Raw genomic sequence first — 21,973 nt, 5'->3', positions numbered from 1 at the left:
AATGCAATTAGAACAACAAAAACTAGCAACCTCGGTAACCACAATGATGACAATACAACGACAGCGACAATGAAATATGGCTAGGGAGGGAGGGATGGACCTGACATACAGAGAAAACATTCAATTGACATCCGCCACCAATCCATTTACAAGATTTTACAAACAACGAAGCCATTCAAAAAGCAATTCCTCAACATTTCAATTCCTGTAACGACACAGTGACAACCCTAATCAGATTATAACCCGCATCAATACAAAAGGATGTCTGTAGTCAAGTGAAAAGTGCAGTAAAGAAGCAATAGAATCAGGCTTATGGATACAATGTCAATATGTATGAATATCTATGTAATCGTAAATACCTAAGATGCTCAGGTCTTGTGGATAATGTAGACACATTTTTTATATAAAGCGGATAGTAATCTATGTTGCTGAAATATGCGTGAATAAAATTTTTCGATGGAAAGCTACAAAATTTTGTCTTTTCCTCATATGTATGTATATATTACAACGAAGAAGGATTCGAAGTAAGCTTTCGAAAATGGAAAAAGCACTAACATCGGTTAAAAAGGACGAGTTTGGCATTTTTTTCGTGTTTCAACATTTCTTTTGTATTCCTTAACATTGTAACCCCAGTGCGTATGATTGTTATTAATTAAAAATATTTTAATAAAGTACAAACGGAGTAGTGAGTGAAAAGTGCAACTACGTGTTATCAGTAACTCATAGATCGTGAAAATACATCTACTAGATCGGCGAAAACGGCTACGGCAAAAATTAAAAAAAATTGCGAAAAATGTTTTTGAAAATATTGCGGATTAATTCGCGTTTCCTGTGGATGGTTTCCTTTTAAGTTAAAAAAAAAACCGTCACATCACTCGAGTTTTTGCGGAAACAGAGGTTTAAAAAGTTAAGCGGTATGGAAACTGTATCCGATATATCCCAAAAATACTGTGTGATGCTACATCCACGGTTCTTGACGGTTAGTTACATGTACCTTATGGGGAAAATGGTTTAAATTACGTGGGTAATACATCTACATTGTTGGGATAACCATATGTACATATGGAACTTGACGTAAACAGAAAAGCCAAATGAATTGGATGTAAAAACCCTCAAGTATATTTTCTTAAAGTTAAATGACAGTTCATCTTTAAGAAAATAGTGCCGTCATCTAGGGCAAACTATTTACCACCACTCACTAAATATGTATATACAACTATAGATATCATATAAAACCACACATTGTTGTCTAACCATTTCTGGTATTGTTGCAAACGTTGGGAGTACAATTCTCCATCTATGAGATCATAATTTAATATTCACAACATGTAGCCTTTTTGCGTATTGACATTTTAATCTTCTTATGTCATACAGATGAAGAAGAAGAAGCCCCTTAAGGAGCAATCCAGTCGGAATCAGATTGAGTGATGACTTACTGATGTTCCAATGTTTAGTTGTCGCCATTAGGAGGGTAGGAATGAGGTGTGGAGAAAGGATGTTTTATTTTGTGTAGAAATCATTCATATGCCTAGTATTACCTCATAACACACACATACACGCACTCACATAATGTAATCAAGCGTTTACGCTGCCAGCCAACACATCATAAAAGCTATGAATTTCAATTAGATGTTGTTTCTCTATTCCAGACAAAATAGAAGCATATGGCTGGTCTGGTTGTACTAAAATTTCTTTTATGAAATTATATCCAAATGAGAGGAGTGCCAGTCAGTGGCAGCAGTATCCTTTTGCAAAGGGAGTTGTTTTCATTCGTCACCCAGACAAACGTACGCATACATACATATGTATGTATATCAGCCCACATTATATTCTACGGAATATCTTACTATTGTTGTTGTTTTTTCGGTGCTTTGCCTTCTGGTTTTTGCTTTGGAATTTTATAACGTCTAGAAAGTAGTCAAATACTTTTCCCTAGCAACACAACTGACTGTTGCTTTAATACGCACACATACGTGTTTATAATAAATTTATAATGGCCTGCTTGCTTCTCCTGCCGTATTTCCTACTGTTGGCTTTTGCCTAAAACCCCCTTCTACATATTTAAGGAAAAAGAAACTTGTAATTGAACTTTACTGGACTGTATAATTTTCTTTCTTGGTGAAAATTTGAAATAAATTATTATTGAAATATGTTATTCTGGAAAGTAATGCAATAGTTTCTCGAGGAAGGGACACGGGTTTGGGGTAAACTTTTTTTATTTATTGATTTTCTCCAAATCCTGTGCCAAGAAAAAAGGAAGACATTGCTGTTTGGTAATAAAAACTATGGAAGTCTCTTTCTATAAGATTTTCTGTTAAATAATAACAAAAAAGGAAATAGAGAGGAAGAGAAAGAAAGGGGAATGATGTCGACAGTCTCTTAAATTTTAAAAAACAATCGAATTCTTTACACTCGCACTAACACAAAGCAACAAATCTATTGTGTGTCCATGACTGTAAAACCTTTTATAACTTGAAATAAAAACAACAAAGCCGTGATAAACTCAAAACATCCAAATATACAAAACAAAGAAAAAGCTGTTAAATAAATGGACCATATCGGTTGGCTGTCAAATAAATCATTTCAAGTTCCATCTAAAATAAATTAAACAACAGAAAAAGAGCTTTAAGGATTTATGGGGATAAGAGAAACAACAATTTTGAAAACGGTATTTTATGGTTAAGAAAATTGAAACGTTGATAAGCCAAACTAATTACGAAACAAATTAGTCTGAGAGATTGAATTTGAGAAAATTCTTTGGTAATGATTAATTAGATTTCGGCTTGTGTTCATTCTTTTTTTAAATGGCGTCAGGGTTATTTCTAAAGCTTTTAAACTTTTTTATATTGTATTTGTAAAAAAATTCATTTAAATATGTCCGGTAAATGGACGAAACAGAAACAATCACATTTTATGCATAAAATAAAGGTAAAACTAGAATAAAACATACACAGTCTTTAGTCTTGAACAAGTGGAAGAGGGAAACTGCAAATCTAATCGAAATTCCCCTCTTATGTGAAACAACCCGCGTTAATTATTAATCAAAACGGTATAATATTACGCAATTATTGGTAATGTAAATTCACATCTCTGAAAGTAGGCTACTGATTGTAGAGAATGCAAATACGTTACGTATGATTAATATTCAGCTAATGATTTCATATTCATGAAACTCATACGCCATGACGAACTTTGATGTTTACCAAGTGTGTATTTCCACCAACAACTACATTTATGAGTAATTCAAGCATTCCCCCATCACATTCATACATTCATATACACATATGTATGTATGTATGTCCAGCTTCGGCATTATCATGAAGGCGGGCATTCTAAATTGACATTTATATTCGAAAAGTGATTTGTACTTGCCGCCCAAAAATAAACAGAAAAATCCCACCACATTGCTAATAATAAAGTACGCTATCACACATTCGAAAAGAATTTGAAAACAATATTAACTGTATTCTATTCTTTTATACAATTTTATTGCACTCGCCATTCAGTGGCAGCAATTATGACTCGTTTGAAATCCGCTAAATGAAAACCTAGACATTTATTGCCAAAACAAATTTTCCATATCTGTTTTGTTAGTGGAAATAATACAAATAACGCAACATTGCTTTGGACCATCACTATAGCATATGTGTGTGAGTGAATAAATAGAAGGCAGTCACATATGTATTTATTTATTGTCAGCACTTTCCAAAATAGTCAAAGAGTAAAAAAAGAAAAAAAATTCAAACTCCAAGATAATCATCTATTCCAAACTTGTACCCCTTAAACTGAGCTGATCTATTCTAAATAGATTTATATTTAAGTACATGTGCCTTAAGAGGGTGGTGTTAAGAGTGTCTTAAGAGATTTCACTAACAATTTGTAACAAGGTTTTCGTTGTTTTCTTAACACTTTATTGTTTTTAGAGAGGCACCTTCATCTCCATCCGTTTCTGACAAACTGGACTTATCAATCGACCTGCTATAAACCTTGTTATCAATATTGAAATCAGCATAACCACTGGGAAGTAGCAAGGGTTTTGTTATGAACGCGATTAGTATAACAATCTTACATTGGATATAAAAGAACGTGTGCATTATTTCGCCAACGTTCCAACAGGAACAATAATGACAAATGGATTTCCTGGAGTCAGATTGTTATGTGTGTAGATATGTGATACTTCGGTACACATAAACGAATGTAGAATATGTGTGATGCGTATAAATTACAATGTGTTACGATTGGCATTGATGTGTTATGAAAACTTCAACGGTGATAAAATTTAGTAAAATCTACAGCAAACTTAAAAAACAACAACAACAATTGGAAATTTTAATAACAGTAAATTATGAAATTGCATATGGTGGCGTAAAAACAAACAAAAAATCCTCTGACTCAATATTCTAAGGCCATTAAATGGACGTTGCGTGTTCAGTGCACATAGCCAAAGTCTTTGAGGAATGTCTGCAAGTAATAAATTTTGCAAAAAAACAAAAAGAACAAACTGTGGAATGTTTGCATTCCGCTTTCACTGCCGAAGCTGGTAACACTGTTGTCACAAAATTCAGGGTCTCGTCATGGAAAATTCTCAACAATTTTGAATAAACATGATGAGGCGCAATAAAATGCAAATATGTATTTCTGTGCCAGCATATGATATGACGTCATTTGCTGGTGATGAGGATTATTTGCACATTTATTCATTAACTGTGTGACTAGTGTTTTGTGTGTGGCCAGTCGCAGATACTTTAGAAAAACAACAAACAGCTCAATAAATGTTGTTGCAGTGATAATGAAAAAAAAAACATTTTCAATACCCCTTTCATACCCTCAGCCAAACTACCTTGGCTAGCGGGAAACCTCACTTAGTATTATTGGTTAAATTTTTTGGGCGTTTTGGCCATATAGAAATGTGTTCATTCAAATAGTCCCCCTTGTCCGTTCAATAAGAACAGATATTATGTTCGCCTGGGCAATGTCAAACAGAATGGCCCTCTCCTGCCGGGAAAGTCATGAGTTCAATACCTGGAAAATACATTGTACATTTTCTGTGGTGGTTAAACACCACATGAACTTCAATATAACTTTCTCCTCATTGCAAAAATCCAATTTTGAGCAGTCCCCCTGTCCCTTCTAGTATATCCGGGGGAAATTAAGAAATTAAATATATTGTTACGCAATTAGATTTAACTAATCTCCGTGTAAACGTTGTTTTATTTCCCGATACCATTTTGTACCAAATAAAACAGGGTTCGGTTTAGATTACGTTTCTACAATGCTTTATTATACTTATCCACAACCGACTTTAATTACTAAGTACACAGCTTTCCTTTACATCTTTACTAATCGATGATTACAAGTCGCGATAAAATTCATAACTGACTGCCTTTCTCCAAATCTCCTGGTATTTGAATCCCGTCGCTTTTCGTTGATGAAGTTTCTATAGGGTCTGGCAACGTCTAGAAACCAACTCTCACTAGGCGAAAAACAACAACAACACACAAATATACGGGATACAAACACAACAGACAGCGATGACGTAATTGAACTATCAAAACAAATATAAAAAAGTACAAGAACAACATAAGGGGAAACTAAGCGATAATTGCATGATAGATAAATGTACAACAATAACAAAATAAACATGGAAAGTAAGGACTGGAAAGATTGAGACAATTCTACACAGCAATTGTTGGACCTTGCTGGACCATTTATTTGTCCAGCAAGAGCTTTCTCGGAGAGTAAGAAGTTTTTATTCTCTTTTGCAAGAAAAATGTAAAAAGAAAACAGACACCTTCCCTGCAAAAACCAGCAAACAATCAGCTGATTTGCCAAATCAGAACAATTAGTCCGCCATTAAGGGGTTATGGCCACTTATTGAGCACGAAAAATGAATTTTTATACCCTAAGCATTTATGCTAACGAGGGTATATACACTTTCATACTGGCAAAATGTGCCTCATCGAAACAATGGTTTTAGATCCCAAGTATGTTTGGACGTAATGTGTTTCAGACAATTTGGAGTTGATTTAGCCATGTCCGTCCGTCTGTCTGGCTGGCTGGCTGGTGCGCACGATAACTCTCGAACGGAGCAACGGATTCGGTTCAAAAATTGGCCTTCGTAATATTTTGCCCGAAATTAGTTTAAGTTCGAAGATGGGTTATATCGGTAAACTCCTTCCGGTACCTGCCCCACAAAAGTTCGAAAATGTTCGGAAAATTTGTGCGCACGATAACTCTTGAAGGGAGTAGCCGATTTGGCCCACACTTTGTACATAGTAAAAGTTCTACCAGACTTAGATCAGATTTAAATATGGACTCCTTCGGGTACCTCTCACACAAAATTTCGGAAAACTTCAGTTTAGGACTTGCTCTCGAATCGCTTTGATTTTTGTTGTAGCAACTTGTATTCGCTGTCCCCCATACGACGGTACCAGTTTCATAAGGGGCAAGTCCATACTTCCTGAGAAAATAGCCTGAAAGGTGCAAAAAACTGCTTTGACACCGTGTGTAGTGGTTGGGGTGCAAGATAAATCTCGAACGGATCTGCCAATTCGGACCAAAATTTGGCCTTCGTAATATTTTGTCCAAACATAGTTTAAGTTCGAAGATAAACCATGTCGGTCCACTCCTTCAGGTACCTCCTTCACAAAAATTCAAAAATCTTCGGAAAAAATATGCGCACGATATCTCTTGAAGGGAGTGACTGATGTAATCCATACTCTGCACATCCTAATATATCTACCAGATATAGATCAGGTTCGAATATGGACTATATTTGTGCACTCCTTTGGGTACCTCCCACACAAAATTTCGGATAAGTTCACTTTAAGACCTGCTCTCGAATCACTTTGATTTTTGTTGAAGCGATTTGCATTCGCTACCTCCATTACAACGGTAAAAGTTTTTTTCAGGAGCAGGTGCACATTTCTTGAGAAAACATCCCGAAAGGTGTAAAAGGTCCTATGTCACCATATGTGGCTCTCGAACTGTTCTACCGATTTAGTGCAACATTTGGTCTTCGTCATATTTTATCCAAACTTAATTTCATGTGGCAATACCGGTCCCCAACTTTTGGTACTTCTCCCCAATATGGTGCAACCAATTTGGTCCAAACTTTGGATCTCTTAAGGGTACCTCCCCCAAAAAAGTTCAACATTTGTGTTAATTCCTAATCCACATTGTTGGCAAGTTCAAATGTTGAAAAAGGGCCACAAAATTCTGAAGTGACGCTAAATACATTCTATCTGTCCGTAGATGAAAGCTTCAATTCACATTGGCTGAGGGTATACTTCTGTCGGCAAAGCCGACTGACACTTTATTACTTGTTTACAAGAAACTTGCTGACTTGCTTATTTCCACAATCAAATTGTTTTCAAACATAAATCACCGAATAATTAAAACAGCTGATTTATTGTTTTGCAGGAAGAAAAAGAGTTGCAAGTGTTTGCTGGAAGAAATTTGTCCAGCAAGAATTTGCAAACTCTCAGTAAAAGAACTGTGAAAATGTCTCTCTCGAATCGCTCTCTTTTGCTGACTTTTGTTTTAACAGATGGCTTCCAGCAGCAATTAGTACAAATTGTTACAAATTTTAGGGTAACCAGACAAACATGAAGTAATTCCCTAATAAAAATTTGCGTTACAATTCAATTTTTCAAATTAACGGAAATTCATCTAAACTAACTTAAACGTATCAGTTGCATTCGTAACAATATATTATATCGCTTTGAACATCTCATTAAAAATGTGTAAATTATAGCACTTTCTTCTCGCATGTGGCTCTATAAAACTAATCATGTTTTTAGGGAAATTTAAGATTCAATGATTATGATTTGCCTATAATATGCTACTAAAATTCGATTTTTTTAAAACCATTCTTGAACAAAAGTGACTTAATTTTATTGTTATATTATTTAATGAATTACACACTTCAATTCGCTTTAATGTGAAATGTTTGACTTATAGTATTTACATGAAATTTCCATACACCATTATCATATTAGTATTGCGTTAATAACATTTCTAATAGCTTCTTCTTCTTTTTTAACAATCGCCAAAGTGTTCTATAAATAACTGTTGAGGGAGGAAATGACAACAACACACAACAAACTAATTAACTGTAATTGTATGAATCGAAAGCGATCGAAAGATAAGGCAAGCCAACATTTTGACAAAAAAAAAATAATAACACAAAAAAACAACGACCGAAGCACTGCACAGTGTAACCTAACCTTAGTGGCTACAAGAGTTACACAATGCAAAGAGTTCCATTATACATAGTATGAATAAAGTTACTTAAATATAGCCAGATGGTGGGTACTAACACCATCCATCACCAAGGATCACTGATACGGGAGCTGAGATATTTTTCACCAGAATTGATTGCATAAAACAGGTTTTTTGACAAATTTACTGCATTACAACTCGGAGAATGGCTTAGACGAGAGACAATATTTTTAACACACTTGCTTATTTATATCAGGAAAAAGGCGATTTAAAAAGCCCTCCTATAATAAATACCCATTAGATTTGGCACTGGGCATTATTTAATTCCCCAATAACTCGAAATAAAAACGTTTCATCTTTCACACACACACCCCCACCCCCCACTTTCACTATCACAAAATGTAGTCCAAAAACTTGAAATCTAACCATTTTCAAGTAGAGAAAATTGAAACATTCATTAAATACAATTAAACAAGCGGAAACTGGGTATTTTATTGCAAATAGCTCAAAAATACGCAATTTAGTCGACACTGACAAATCAATGTCATTTAATTGGGCGGATATAGGCGATTGGTTGGATTGTATGCACACTTCTATTCAAATTTCATTATGGGAAATTAAACATCATTTTAATGAGAGATTGAATGATATATCGAATTAGCATTTTCATGCATGAAAGGTAATGATGATGATAATTGTGGTAATGCCTCGCCTCCGTTCCACCAGATGATTGGATGGTTTGTTAATAAGTTTAAAACTTTTAATTTATTGGGTGGGAAATAGATGACAATGTAAAAAAACTCAACAACAAAATTTCAACACTCCTTTAACTACGTCACCGTTAAAGCCTTTTTCTTTTTGTCTTTCGTTCAAAAGAACAGTGGTTTCAAATAGAAATTTGGAAATGGTAGGGGAAACAGTTTTGTGGGTTTCTTGGGCACCTAATATAGTTCTGTTTGTGCTTCAGCTAATTAAAATGTTTTATTGATTTTCAAATGCTTTTTTTACTACCACTGTGCGTGTCTGACTGGTGTGGTGCTTCATTCATTCGCTCACCCACTTTGCCTGCTAGTGCCACATGACAGACATTTTATTTTTTAATAAATACAAATATTTATTGAACATTATTTTCCTTCTGTTTTTTGTGTTCTTTTCTTCTTCTTCTCTAGTTTCTATTACCTGTTTTGTTTTTGTATGACGTTATTATTGGTGTTGTTGTTTTGCATTATACATCCACGTACATATTTCGCATTTGTTGTTGAATATTTTGTTATACCACTGAATGCGTGTCTGCCTCGTTAGATGTTTTGTTCTTAAATTTATGTACTATTTGTATGTATGTATGTAGGTATGTGACATTCACACCTACAACCACACACTGGACTAGTGTCATAAATTCTATACATATGTATGTATGTATTATGTATATCTATTGATATTGCATGTATGTTTGTATAAAATAATGGTGTATATTTGTCCACGCTTTAATATAAACATGATAATCATCAATATTATGACTTCTGTCCATTCCCTTTATACATACAATTCATACGTATAGACATATTTACACAACAACACATCACAGCGCTTTTCCTGCAAAGAACTAGAGTGAATTTTACTTTACCCAAAATAGAAATTTATTGTTAACTATTTGACGTTCTTGACACAAAAGTGGAGACCTTAGGTTCTTCCTTGAATCCATGGTACAAACAGAATAATAACGTAAATTCTTTAATAAACTATTGTCAAATATAAGCAAGTAAAAGGGTATCAGTCGAGATATACCCAATTATACATATTATATATTAAGGGGGGTTTTCAAAATTTTTGTGACCTCTTTTGATCGTATAAACTCGCCGCCAAAAATATTGAAACTTCTTCTTATTTATCTTAACGATTGTGGAAGTTCCGAATGTATGCTTGCGTTTTAGTAATAATTTTAATTTGGATCAAAGTGCAAAAGTGTTTAACTTTTGCAGAGTAGGTGTAGGTACCTGAAGGAAATTGCCCATTTAAAGGTGCATCTTATTTTGGGAATCATGCCTTTCGATATTTATCTCGTCTACCAGCCATTTATTTGGTCACCGTAGGAGCTTTGGGCCGTTATATAAGGAAGGATGGACTTGCCAACGAATAATATAATATCGCTGTAAAATTTTTGTTCAAAGGATTCTCGAACAACCCTTTATCTGCCCATATGCAAAAATGTACGACTTTTATGGGTGGTACCCAAAAATATTTTCCAATATAGCTTTTGCACTTGACCCCGACAAAACTATAGTCGTAATAGTGGACTGCGAACTGATCTTTCGCGAAAATACTTGAAATTTCATGTAGGAGGTACCTGAAGGAAATTTGTGTACCGATATAGTCAAATGTTAATACTGTTGTGGAGGAAGTAACCGAAGGAGTGGACAGGTACGGCCCATCTTCGAAGTTAAACTAATTTTGCACGAAATATTACGAGATCCAATGTTTGGGCCAAATCGGTTGGTCCGTTCCAACCAATTGGTTGGTTGGTGTACTCCAGCCAGGAATTATCTGAATTACCTTGCAAACGTGTTAAGTTTCTTTCTTTTAAGCAAAGATGTCATACGCCCCATATGTCTATCCTCTCTTCTCCTCGCTATGGAGACACCTATCACATTTGCTGTTGATCATGTAGAAATTTGTGTTTGTATTTTATTGATAAACATTTCCAAGTGCACTACCCCCACTGTTTAAAATGAAATATTTCAAAAATATTCTTCTCCCATATGTGGGAGATAATCTTGAAAAAATAAAAAGAAAACAAAAATACGCACATATTGATAGAATATTTTGTTTAAAAATTAAATTTGAAAGACTCGCATAAAAGTTTATTATTTCTATAAATTGAATAGAAAGTGTTTAATAAACATACCCGTTTATGGCTGTCTGAAAAAAATTAAATTATTATTTGCACGAATTGCAGGATGCCAGTCATGTCGATTAAATATTGAAAAAAATAAGAGATAAAATGGAAAATTTTAATTTATAAACAGCAGCTGTCTATTGGACGATGTGCTATATCAGTACATTGAAATGTTATTACAACAAATTCGCTCAATAGTTTTGCATAAATATTTTGAATTTAGAACATCATCAACAGAAGACAGGTGGTTGAAGATTTATATACATTTTATAATTGTCATAATTGAGAACAATGAGCTGAGGGTTAATGTTATCTGCAGAACATTTCCTACAATATCCTTCAAAGATCTCCATTAAAAAGGTAACATTTCCGCATTAGCAGGCCCACTTTCAAGTACAAAAAACAGGGTTTGTACTACGAACTGTATTTCGTTTCTTACATTTAAAAATAAATTTCCGTTTTGCTTTCGGTTTTGTTTTCAATTTCCTTCCCATGAAGATAATGACGATGTGATGAGATATGATGGTGTTGGATCCACTGTGACATTTTCGCCATTGTAATGGTGCACAAGCAACCTAACTAACTGGGGACAAGTGAAACGACCAGCCCGCAAACTATGGGAGAAGCAAGGTAAATATTTCAATTAACTTTAATTGCTCTTCATGTCAAAATACAACGACAAGCTGTAGAAGAGGAAAAGAAATGCGACACGGAGGATGGCGACGAATGACAAGGACAATGAACGAAATAACAACAGACACACAAAAAATACTTGTTTTCGATTCAATACCGAACGCATCGCCCGATGATAATTGTTAACAACAACAACATAAATAAATAAATAAAATGGTCTTTATGAGCTCTAGCAACAGTTGGTTCGGGCAAGTTCAGCCAACCTAAAGACCATAAAAGGGCCACATGAACTAATGACCATAATTACATATCACACACACAGACACACGTATACACAAACAAGTGCCTTGGATATTTTTGTAAATCCATACATAAACAAGTATGTACAGTAACCCTGCCAGCAATTGGAAGTGAGTTTTGCACTCCCTCGCCTAAGAGGTCACTCCGGAGACACGCCAAGGAAGATTGTTGGTGAATTACACAAACAATTTCTATAGCCTTATTGTGAGTACGTTTTATCGCGTATGCCGACACTTCAGAGTGACTTCTGAGTGACTTCCAAGGCGATTGTTTACATTTATTTAGTGATTCAACACATTTGAACAAATATAGAACATTTTCTTTTTGATGATTATATGAGACGGTGGTGCAGTGGTAAGCACACTCGCTTTGCACTCTGAAGGTCCGGGTTCGCTTCCTAAGTCAGGCAACAAAACATCACATTTTTAAAATGACAAAATTAATATAGGCGGAAATTGCAAAGATTAATTTCTCTAAAAGAGAAGAGAAATAAATAAAAATAAAAAATGTAAAAAAATTAATGAAAATAAAAAAATTAAAAAAAAATTGAAAATAAAAATAAAAAAAAACAAATAAAAATAAATAGAAAAAATTAATTTTTTTTAATTTCTAGAACTATCGCGAAATGATCTTCTAGAAGTGTCGCTGGAGTGACTTCCAAGACGACACTCCGGCGTGGTTCATTTCTTCACAACGGAGGTTACTTCAGGGTGACTTCTGCGACTATCGCCGCGACTGTTTTCATCGCCCTGGACGACACGCCTAAGTCACTTCCGCGATGGTTTTTGCTTGCAGGGAACGAAAACGAAATGACTACATTTCCAACATATAGTACCGCAGGTTGAATACGTAGCAAATCTTAGGTACGAGTTTGTAAAAGATAAGATGCTGTCAGCAGTTCATTGAAGAACTAATTTCAATTTAACTTTTCACTGAAAAGAAGAATAACTAGGCCAGTCAGAATCGTTGTTTTTAGTTCGGATGGACATTGCCAATATGCCTGTTCCAGAACCAGCAAGAATCTACACATTTTTACTACGATAACAATTTTTCCTTTATTTTATCGACAAAAAATAGTAAAATGTGTAGATTCTTGCACTTCTGGAACAGACCAGATGTGAAGAAGAAAAACACTGAGGAGCGTACCTTATAAATTGCAGGACAGCAACCCTATAAACCAATCGGCCATTCTGAATTTAGACATGGAACTTAATAAAAAAATTACTATTGAGTGAAACTGAAACCGCCGGCTGATTGAACTAATGAGCTCAGAAGGACCCAGTTTAAGTTTAAAGAAGAACGCTCTACAAAAACTAACGGTCACACTAGCAAGCAACCGATTATTTGAGCAAAATAGTCATTCAAAACTGACAACGTGTACGCAGCTTAAGGAATTGTCTATGAAAGACAATCGAACGTTACGATTAGGGCATGGCACATTTACCAGGTAGTGGTATCACACCAGCTGTCTAATATGAAGTGTCAAGGCCCTTTATAAAATAAATATTTTTGTTGTTAGTCCATATTTACATTCGGCAATTTTCCTTGCGGCAATTGTCAGTTTGTCGGTGAGAGAGGGTGTTGAGAGGAAAAGGGTTACCATATGTCTCACCTCTCTCTCCATCAAACTAACAATTGCCGCAAGAAAAATTGCCTAATATAAATATGAACTAATTTCCCCACACAACATAAAGAACATTTTGACATAACATATTCAACATTTTACGATACCACTTCCTTGCTAATTGTGCCATGGATTGGGGCTATCGAGGTTCGGAGACAATTATCTATAAGAACTGAAGTCAAATATCTTCAGGTGGATCATTAAATGTCGGTTATAACCTATTCAGTAGATTTAGAACCCCTGCAAGTCCATACGTCTGTATCGAAACTTGGCATGGGTTTTATCTGAACCTGCATATTCTCGTTCGCTATACCAGTTACTTTATCACGTAGAGATAATTAACCATTACGACGTTTACAACAATTGTAAGCCTAAACTAATGACCATAAACATTATCCCACCGTGTAGAATGCTTGTCTGCGAATGCTTTCACAAAATACCTTTACAACATCAAAAGGGACACCAACTAATTACTGCTCAAAAATAAATTAAGCACCTCAATATAATTATGCATTAATGCCGCATAAACATGGTCAGGAATCTAAGAGCCAACATTTTGTTGTTGTCATTTTCCTGCATTGTTTGTATTGTGGCCAGAAGCTGACAATGTTTATCACTTCTTAAATGGGTTGTTTTCAAGCTAAATAATTAATTAGCTATTCATTGTTTATCTGACGTTGAAAGCCTGTCACACAGTGGCCACTAGGGAAAGTTATTTTTCTGAAACGAAATAAGTGCGACAAATAAAATTGGCATTAAGGCAGTGTACAGGTACCCTTTGTTCAAATGTCTTCTTTGGCATTGTCACTATCTTAATGCGATCTGTAATGTCATTAATGTTTTCTATCTTATAATATCTTCATCTTTGTTTCAACAACTTTTGCAAAATATGCATGCATGCGTTAGCAGCAGACAACTGATGTTAGACGACCAACCACCTGATCTGTGGCATGCCTCCATTCATTCCTTTTTCAACATTCTTTCAAGTCAAGTTAAATGTTATAAAATGCTTTAGTTTGCTTCGTTGCTTTTGAAAGGATAATGGAATGATAATTATTTGTTGGTACCCCAGGGAAATGAAATTGCAAAACAAGGGGGAATAAAAAGTACAAGAGACTTTAAATAATCATTTCAAATATTGCTCCAATTCACTTAAAGTATTGGCGATATTTTAACGGAAAAATAACTGTTCTTGATCGATTTCTTATTATAAATGGTCATTCAATATTTTGCATTCTCTTATCGGAAACGTAGCAAATAAAAGTTTGAAGAGATTACACGAATCAGAGCTTCGAGATTAGACTTAAAGCATTGTACACAGTGACCAAGTCATCGAGCTATATTACGTTAATATCAAAGTCTAGATGAATAACTACTTTTGTAATCTCTAAATAATACTTTACTTTTCCCATTTCAATCATTTTTAGCTGAGCAAAATTTTTAATTGCCAGAAAAATGTCCTAAAATTAAGTTGACTGTCTTTCAAAAATGATAAAGTGTAATCTAGTAATATGGTAAACTATCAATATTCCTATCGATATCAAAGTAACGAAAGCTATCGATATTGTCGTAAATTTTCGATCACCAACAATTTTGCACAAGTATTTCACAGAAATATAAAAGAGAAAAAATAACCGTTTTTATTTAATGAAAATACACAATAAATTTAATAAAATCTTTTTATTTTTCACTAACTACTACTACTGCTTTTCCACAATTACTTTCTCACATCCACCAAAACGAAAAACCACGTAAATTCCATTTGTTTGAAAAGATTTTAGGTTAGGGGTTTTTAGTTCGATAATATCGATAGAGAAAACTATTTGTCGATATTGAATTTTAAAAACAATCTATACTATCGACAGGAAAAATCGATATCGGTAAACACTTCGTAATATTTTGACAAAACTTATTTTAAGTTCGAAGATAGGTGTGAACGATAAATCTCGAAGGAAGCAATCGTTTTGTTCCAAAATTTGCACATCGTATTATTCCTTTGTGATCAATCGTCAATAAAATACGTCGCTTTTAAAATAGGTTTTGAGGTAAAACTTTGTTCATTAGATATATGTATGTATGTATAGAACGGTACCTCTTAACGCCAACCACTATGCATGGAAGATGGTTAAAAATCTCAAACGATTTTGAAAAAAAAAACTTATGACTTTCATAGTGATGAACTTGTTCCACAACTAATACAGCTTTCAACTCAACTAATCACATTTTTTCCAAAAAAATTAACGCTTCGAACCCATAACAACGCAACAACGCAACATCGAAAATCGAACGACGCACAGTGAAAATTGGTACTGATTGGACAACGACGCAACTTCGCAAACAACGCAAAGTAAAACGACGCAAATCGAGGTCTTGGTGTACTTTAATTCACATTCACCCTTGTTGTCTGTGACCGCTAAACAACTATAAAATCCCATCTTTGTTGCAAGCAAAGCTTCCCATCTAAAAATCACAGTCCAAACATTTTCAATGGTGCAGAAAACAGAAGATTACGCTGAAATGTTTTCAACGATATTGTCACACAAAAAGCTAAAATTCTAATAATACCTCTCTCTCACTTGGTGTTAATCTTTGCCAGAATATTTGCTTAGCCCAACATTCGCCATTAAAACAAATAACCCAACAAGGTTTAACCTACATACCAAACAAAATCGGATAGAACGTACGAGCGTAGGAATTTGCAAGCAAGTACTGAAATTGCGAAGCATAGTGGATAGTTGCAGGGTATCATCATCGTCGCCAGCAGTGGTGGCGGCATGTAGTAGCACTCGATACTTTGCTAGTCGGCAATTTTAAACATTGGAATCATCATAGTTTAATGGCCTATGCAACCTCCTTCTAAATATAGTGCTGTTCGTTCTACTTAATGGAACACAACAATAACAACTCACCATGACTAGCTAACTGAATAACACACAGACTTTGGGTAGGCAGACAATGCATTGCGGCGGCATAAAAATATAAGAAAAACAAACAACAGAAAACGAACGTACGACCCAGCTATGAGAAAGTGCAAAACTATACAGAAAAATTCAAAATGGCAGAGAAAGTAAAAACATTAAAACTTTATTTGTTTTGCTTGGTTTTTGTCTTGTTTTTTTTTAGTTTCTGCTTCGTTTGATAAGCACACAACTGTCAGTTTGTCATCCATGGTTCCACGGTGGGGTACATAAAAAGTGCATGGGGTGGTATTTGGTTTTTTTCTCAATGGATTTTTGTTTCTTCGTCATTTGGCTTTGCTATGTTGCGATAGTCTATGCAATTGTATGTGTATGTTGTGTCACTGACATCTAGTGCATGAAAAATCAAACTGAGAGACAAAGAGTAATAACGAGTGAGAGTCAGTGAGAGAAGAAACAGCATAATGAAAAACAACAGTAAATGAATGGGTGGGAGAGGTCAAAAAACGTCATTGCATACCAAAAGAATCTTAGGACAAAAGAAAAAGTTGGCTTACAATTGTTGCATAATATTCGGGGTTGGGGGTAGTGACCCGATTTTTTTGCAATGACACAATGAAATGAGTTGCAAACTGGAGCAAAATAGATATTTGTGCGGCAAACAATACTTCAAGCCACAAATTTCACCGACAAAATCAATTTTTATTCAATGGGGCTTATTTAGAACGATAATTCCCCGTGCATTTTGTCTTTCCGCCGTTTCAACATAAGGATGATAGAATAATCCCCAATATCTATAGAATTGTTTATTTTGCAAAAAAGCAATGCTACGAAGTTACTCCTGCGTATACCTAATATCACACGTTATATTTCATGATGTTACTCATACGTTTTGCAACTAGTACAAGGAACTAGGAATTAGATTACCCAACTCTAGTTTGCAAGTGTTCGTTCGATGTCCTAGTTACTTATGTCCTTACTTTTATTTTTCCACCAGCAAAATGTAATTTTTTAATGTTTATAGAATATTACTTAATACTAATTCCCTTTAAAATTCAATGTTTTAACATACGCCACAGCAGTCATACGAATCTCCTCCTCAAGTATTCCCTGAAGACGTTTTTGTCTTGAAAACTTGGAATGTGTAAAACGTATTTTATGAAGTGACAAAACTTTGAGTCTTTTCACTTTGAATCCCTTTCCGTCTTAACTGAAAAGGAATTTCACTTTACAAGAGAATGAAATGACATTAACGCCCACCAGAGTTTGGACGTTATCATTCGGCCCACTATGTATGTATGTATGTATATTTCGATTCAAACTTTGCTTTGTTGGTAATAGTTTTTTGTTTGCGTTGTTGTCACAGGGCATCTGCTTTCAATGAATCCACACCCCCTCCCCCTTCCTTGTGCTGATGACGGCACATTAAATCCTTTCCTCAATGTTCACAAGTATATGACATTCATTCCTTTTTTGTTGTTTCCTCAGGGTAGGCAACAGCAGCAGCCCATAGAGCATTTTCAATGAAAATTTCCCAAAATGGAAAAATAGAAACGGACAAATGGTTAACTTTCAATTCTAATGGTTGTCACTATTAAAGAATTACGGTTTATAGGCATCCATATCGCTTATTCTGCGTTAGCAATTTCTATTTTTTCTACGACTTTTATATCATCATATTAAAATACCCAAATTAAAGCTATATATCGTCACCATAAATGCCCGAAGACGTAACCGGCATGAAAATCTAAATTAGTCTTTTGATGGAATCTGATACATTAAGCTAAAATACATGCTCTGGTAAAATTTCAGCTTATATGTTCAAAAATAACGTTTCTATTCAAGAAATGGCATTTCGGAAAATGGAGTAACATTGCAGATGTTGTTGTAATGACAGATTGCAAAACCAAGCGTTTTCGCGGTTTTAGTTTCATTACTTACTCCCAATAGTACACGATTGATAATACTTCAAATAATCGCCCTCATAAGATTGATATTCTATAAAACAATTTTTCATTTTAAAACGTTTTTTGCTTCTCCTGTAAAGTTTTGATTTTGTGGGTTACGTCTTCGGGCATTTATGGTGACGATATTATGTGTTTCTTAAAACGTCCTTTTCGAACATTTTAATTGCTTAAGGTAAGGTCACTTTAGGCAAATATTTGCTCCAGCGACCGGCAGTATGCGCTCACTTGCTCTCAGTAAGCTCACACTGCCGGACGCTGGAGCAAATATTTGCCTAATGTGACCTTACCTTTAGATTCTTTCTGATATCAATAACAATTTCGAAAGAACCGAAAACTATGGTTTAAAAATTTTGAGATCCCAAATCATTGAATATTAAAAATCTGTCCCTTTCGACGTCTCTAACGATTACTATATACTTGTTGGGCCCAAAAGGTCAGAATATTTAGAGGGTAGTGAATATTACACTGGGAGACGTGATAGTTGTCAAACAATAGCCTAGGTAACCTTCTTATCTTGTAAGTCAACGGTCTACAGGACTTTCACATTACACAAAATTGTGGAAAAGGACTAACAGAAGAAATTGAAACATACCACCCTCATCCGTGTTTAAAGTAGACATTTTCCAGTACCAAAGAAGGTCTCAAAAGGTAGATCGTTTATCAAGTGATATTTCCAATAAAATGTAAATATGGAACAGATAAGAGATTCGTGAGGCCAAAAAATTCGTCAAAAAGTTGGTGACAATTGCGATAGCTTAGCCCTGTCACCACCTTTTACAATCTCTCTTCAATCAATATCTCAAATTTTATTGATTTTACCCAGATGAATTAAAATTATTGGATTTCTTTCCTTACACATCAATGTTGCCGTCTTATTTTATTTTTGTAGTCAATGGATTTTTTATTCAATCTGCAGTCTTAAATATTTTCTCCATTAACAAAAGTTTTAATAGGTTTTTTTTTCTTCAGTGTGGGAGAAACTTTTTTTATTATAAAAGAAAATCAGGTTAAAGACATTGGTACAAGGTTACGTTTACAACCGAGGGATATTTGCCTTGTTAAACATTTTGAAAAAGTCGGTTAGGAGAATATAATAAAACTTTAATAAAATAACAATCATACAACTCAATAATTCGTGTGGGTATAATATTTGGCAATTTTAGGGCATGGTAGTTTTTTTAAGTAGGGATGCACAGAGAGTGTCGTACATATTTTCTATTAATTATTTCAAGGTGTTTTATTTTTTACTGTTTACGTCCTAAGTATTCCCCGAAATGCCTTAACTTCATATTACTCTCCATTACAGAGAGTAATGTCTACAAAGCGAACTGGCAACATTGTAAAATTTGCTGACCGATACCAATATCATTCATTTCATCCCGACGAAGGGAATGTTCACTTGTTTTTTTTTTAGCTTTGTTGATATGATATTTTTGGTGAATAGCGAGCTCATGTTAATTAGAATGATGCTTACTTCTCACCTTTCCAAAAAAAACATCAAAACAAAATATTTGCAGGCTGCCGTTTTTATATTATTTTTTAACGTAATTGTAATCTAAAATAGTGCAAAGATCACAAATTGTAAATTGTTTAAAGTACTTTGTAATACAATAGGTCTGTGCGATAACCCAAAAATTTGTACAAATTCGTACAAATTTTTACTGAATGCTGTTTGATAACAAAATTATCCAGCAAAAGAGAGCGAGTTTGGAGAGATTTTTGGAGAGTTTGTGACTGAGAACTTGCAAATTTGTCCCGCAAAAATTTGCAAGTCTGATCAGCTGACTTTTAATCACCTGTTCAATGTAAACAACTTGAAATGTTAACATTTTTGACCAAGAAAATTTCACAATTGCACATTTTTTTAGATTCTAAAGCGTTGTGGATAGGATTAAAGCATTAAATAAGTAAACTCCAATTTTATAATTTATGTTTTTGTTCCGTTTTGTTTAAAATATCATTCGAACCTAGGTCTCCGACAACTAAGTGTCAAGGTTGTCGGCGTCTTAGGGTTCTGAGCCACCATCAACTTGTCAAAACTTTAGTAGACAATAATTTACGATCAAAAATCTTCTGATATAGGAGAGCAATACTAATGACGTAAGAATAAAACTTACCATAGTATTTGTGAACATTGAAAAATGGGATTACCAAGAGGACTATAGGAAAAAGTTTGGAGTTTCAATTAGCTGACATAATTTCACATATGCATTTATCTAATGAGGTGCGATATATATACTAGTTCCCAAGCTTTGCCTTCGTCTGCCACAAAAACAACATTCAATACGCCTGAAGATCGGATTAACCACCTGTGAAACGTAGCGTAATGGTTGAATGTGTGGGACTTCTGTAGACTCCTAATTTTTCAATGTATATAATAGGTCTAATAAGCTCAACTCAAAAGAGAATTAATTAAATAACACTATAAATGACCTTCGCCTTAATAAGGCAAAAATAAAAAAAAAACAAGTTTCATACATTTTCGGAAACAGCTGACTTTCTTGCAAGTTTTTGCAAAATGCTGTTCGATAACTTTCTGCAATTTTTCTTGCTTGAGAGAGTAAACTTTTCTGTGAGAGCTTGCTGGAACTGACTGAGTTATTATTGCTGGGAAAGTTATCGTACACACCTAATGCTCATATTTATATGTGTGGTTGTGTCAACTATACATGCGATTAGGGGTAATATTCGGTTCTGTACTGGTTTAGAGGTATTTTAAAGGTAAATTGGGTTATTGGCGATTCTGATTCGGACATTTTCTTCATATTGTTTTTTTTTTTGTGATAGAGTCCCAAGAAAAATTAATTTTTGGAACAATTCTAAATCTTTATGGAAATGACATCTCACCGTACTATGAATAAACAGTAGTGCGATTCTGTAACTAATTTTTTGAGTTACCGACAAATGTCGGTAAAATTAAAATGCTTATAATTTCGGTAATTAACAATAGGTCTGTACGATAACCCAAAAATTGCTACAAATTCCTACAAATTTTTACTGAATGCTGTTCGATAACAAAATTATCCAGCAAAAGAGAGCGAGTTTGGAGAGATTTTTGGAGAGTTTTGTGACTGAGAACTTGCAAATTTTTGCTGGGAAAATTTGTCCCGCAAATATTTGCAAGTCTGATCAGCTGACTTTTAATCACATTTTTTAGATTCTAAAGCATTGTGGATAGGATTAAAGCATTAAATAAGTAAACTGCAATTTTAAAATTTATGTTTTTGTTTTGTTTTGTTCCTTTCTTGCAAGTTTTTGCAAAATGCTGTTCGATAACTTTATGCAATTTTTCTTGCTTGAGAGAGTAAAATTCACTGAGAGAGGTAATTATTGCTGGGAAAGTTATCGTACACACCTAATATTACCAATATATACGTAAAGTTCTACCGATAGTAATAGTTGTGTCATTTTTTAT

General features: G+C 34.4%; 1 protein-coding gene across 6 annotated transcripts in view; it reads right to left on the bottom strand.

Moving 5' to 3' along the window:
• Positions 1-21,973, bottom strand: part of LOC141397455 (uncharacterized) — an 80,271-nt gene that overhangs the window by 43,850 nt on the left and 14,448 nt on the right. The gene's annotated exons all lie outside the window — the stretch shown is intronic.

This window comes from Musca autumnalis, unplaced genomic scaffold, assembly GCF_047663935.1.
Source record: "Musca autumnalis isolate F117 unplaced genomic scaffold, ASM4766393v1 scaffold_3, whole genome shotgun sequence".
NCBI classification, from domain to species: domain Eukaryota; kingdom Metazoa; phylum Arthropoda; class Insecta; order Diptera; family Muscidae; genus Musca; species Musca autumnalis.
The sequence above is the reverse complement of the archived record's forward strand: the minus strand, read 5'-3'. Positions and strand labels throughout refer to the sequence as shown.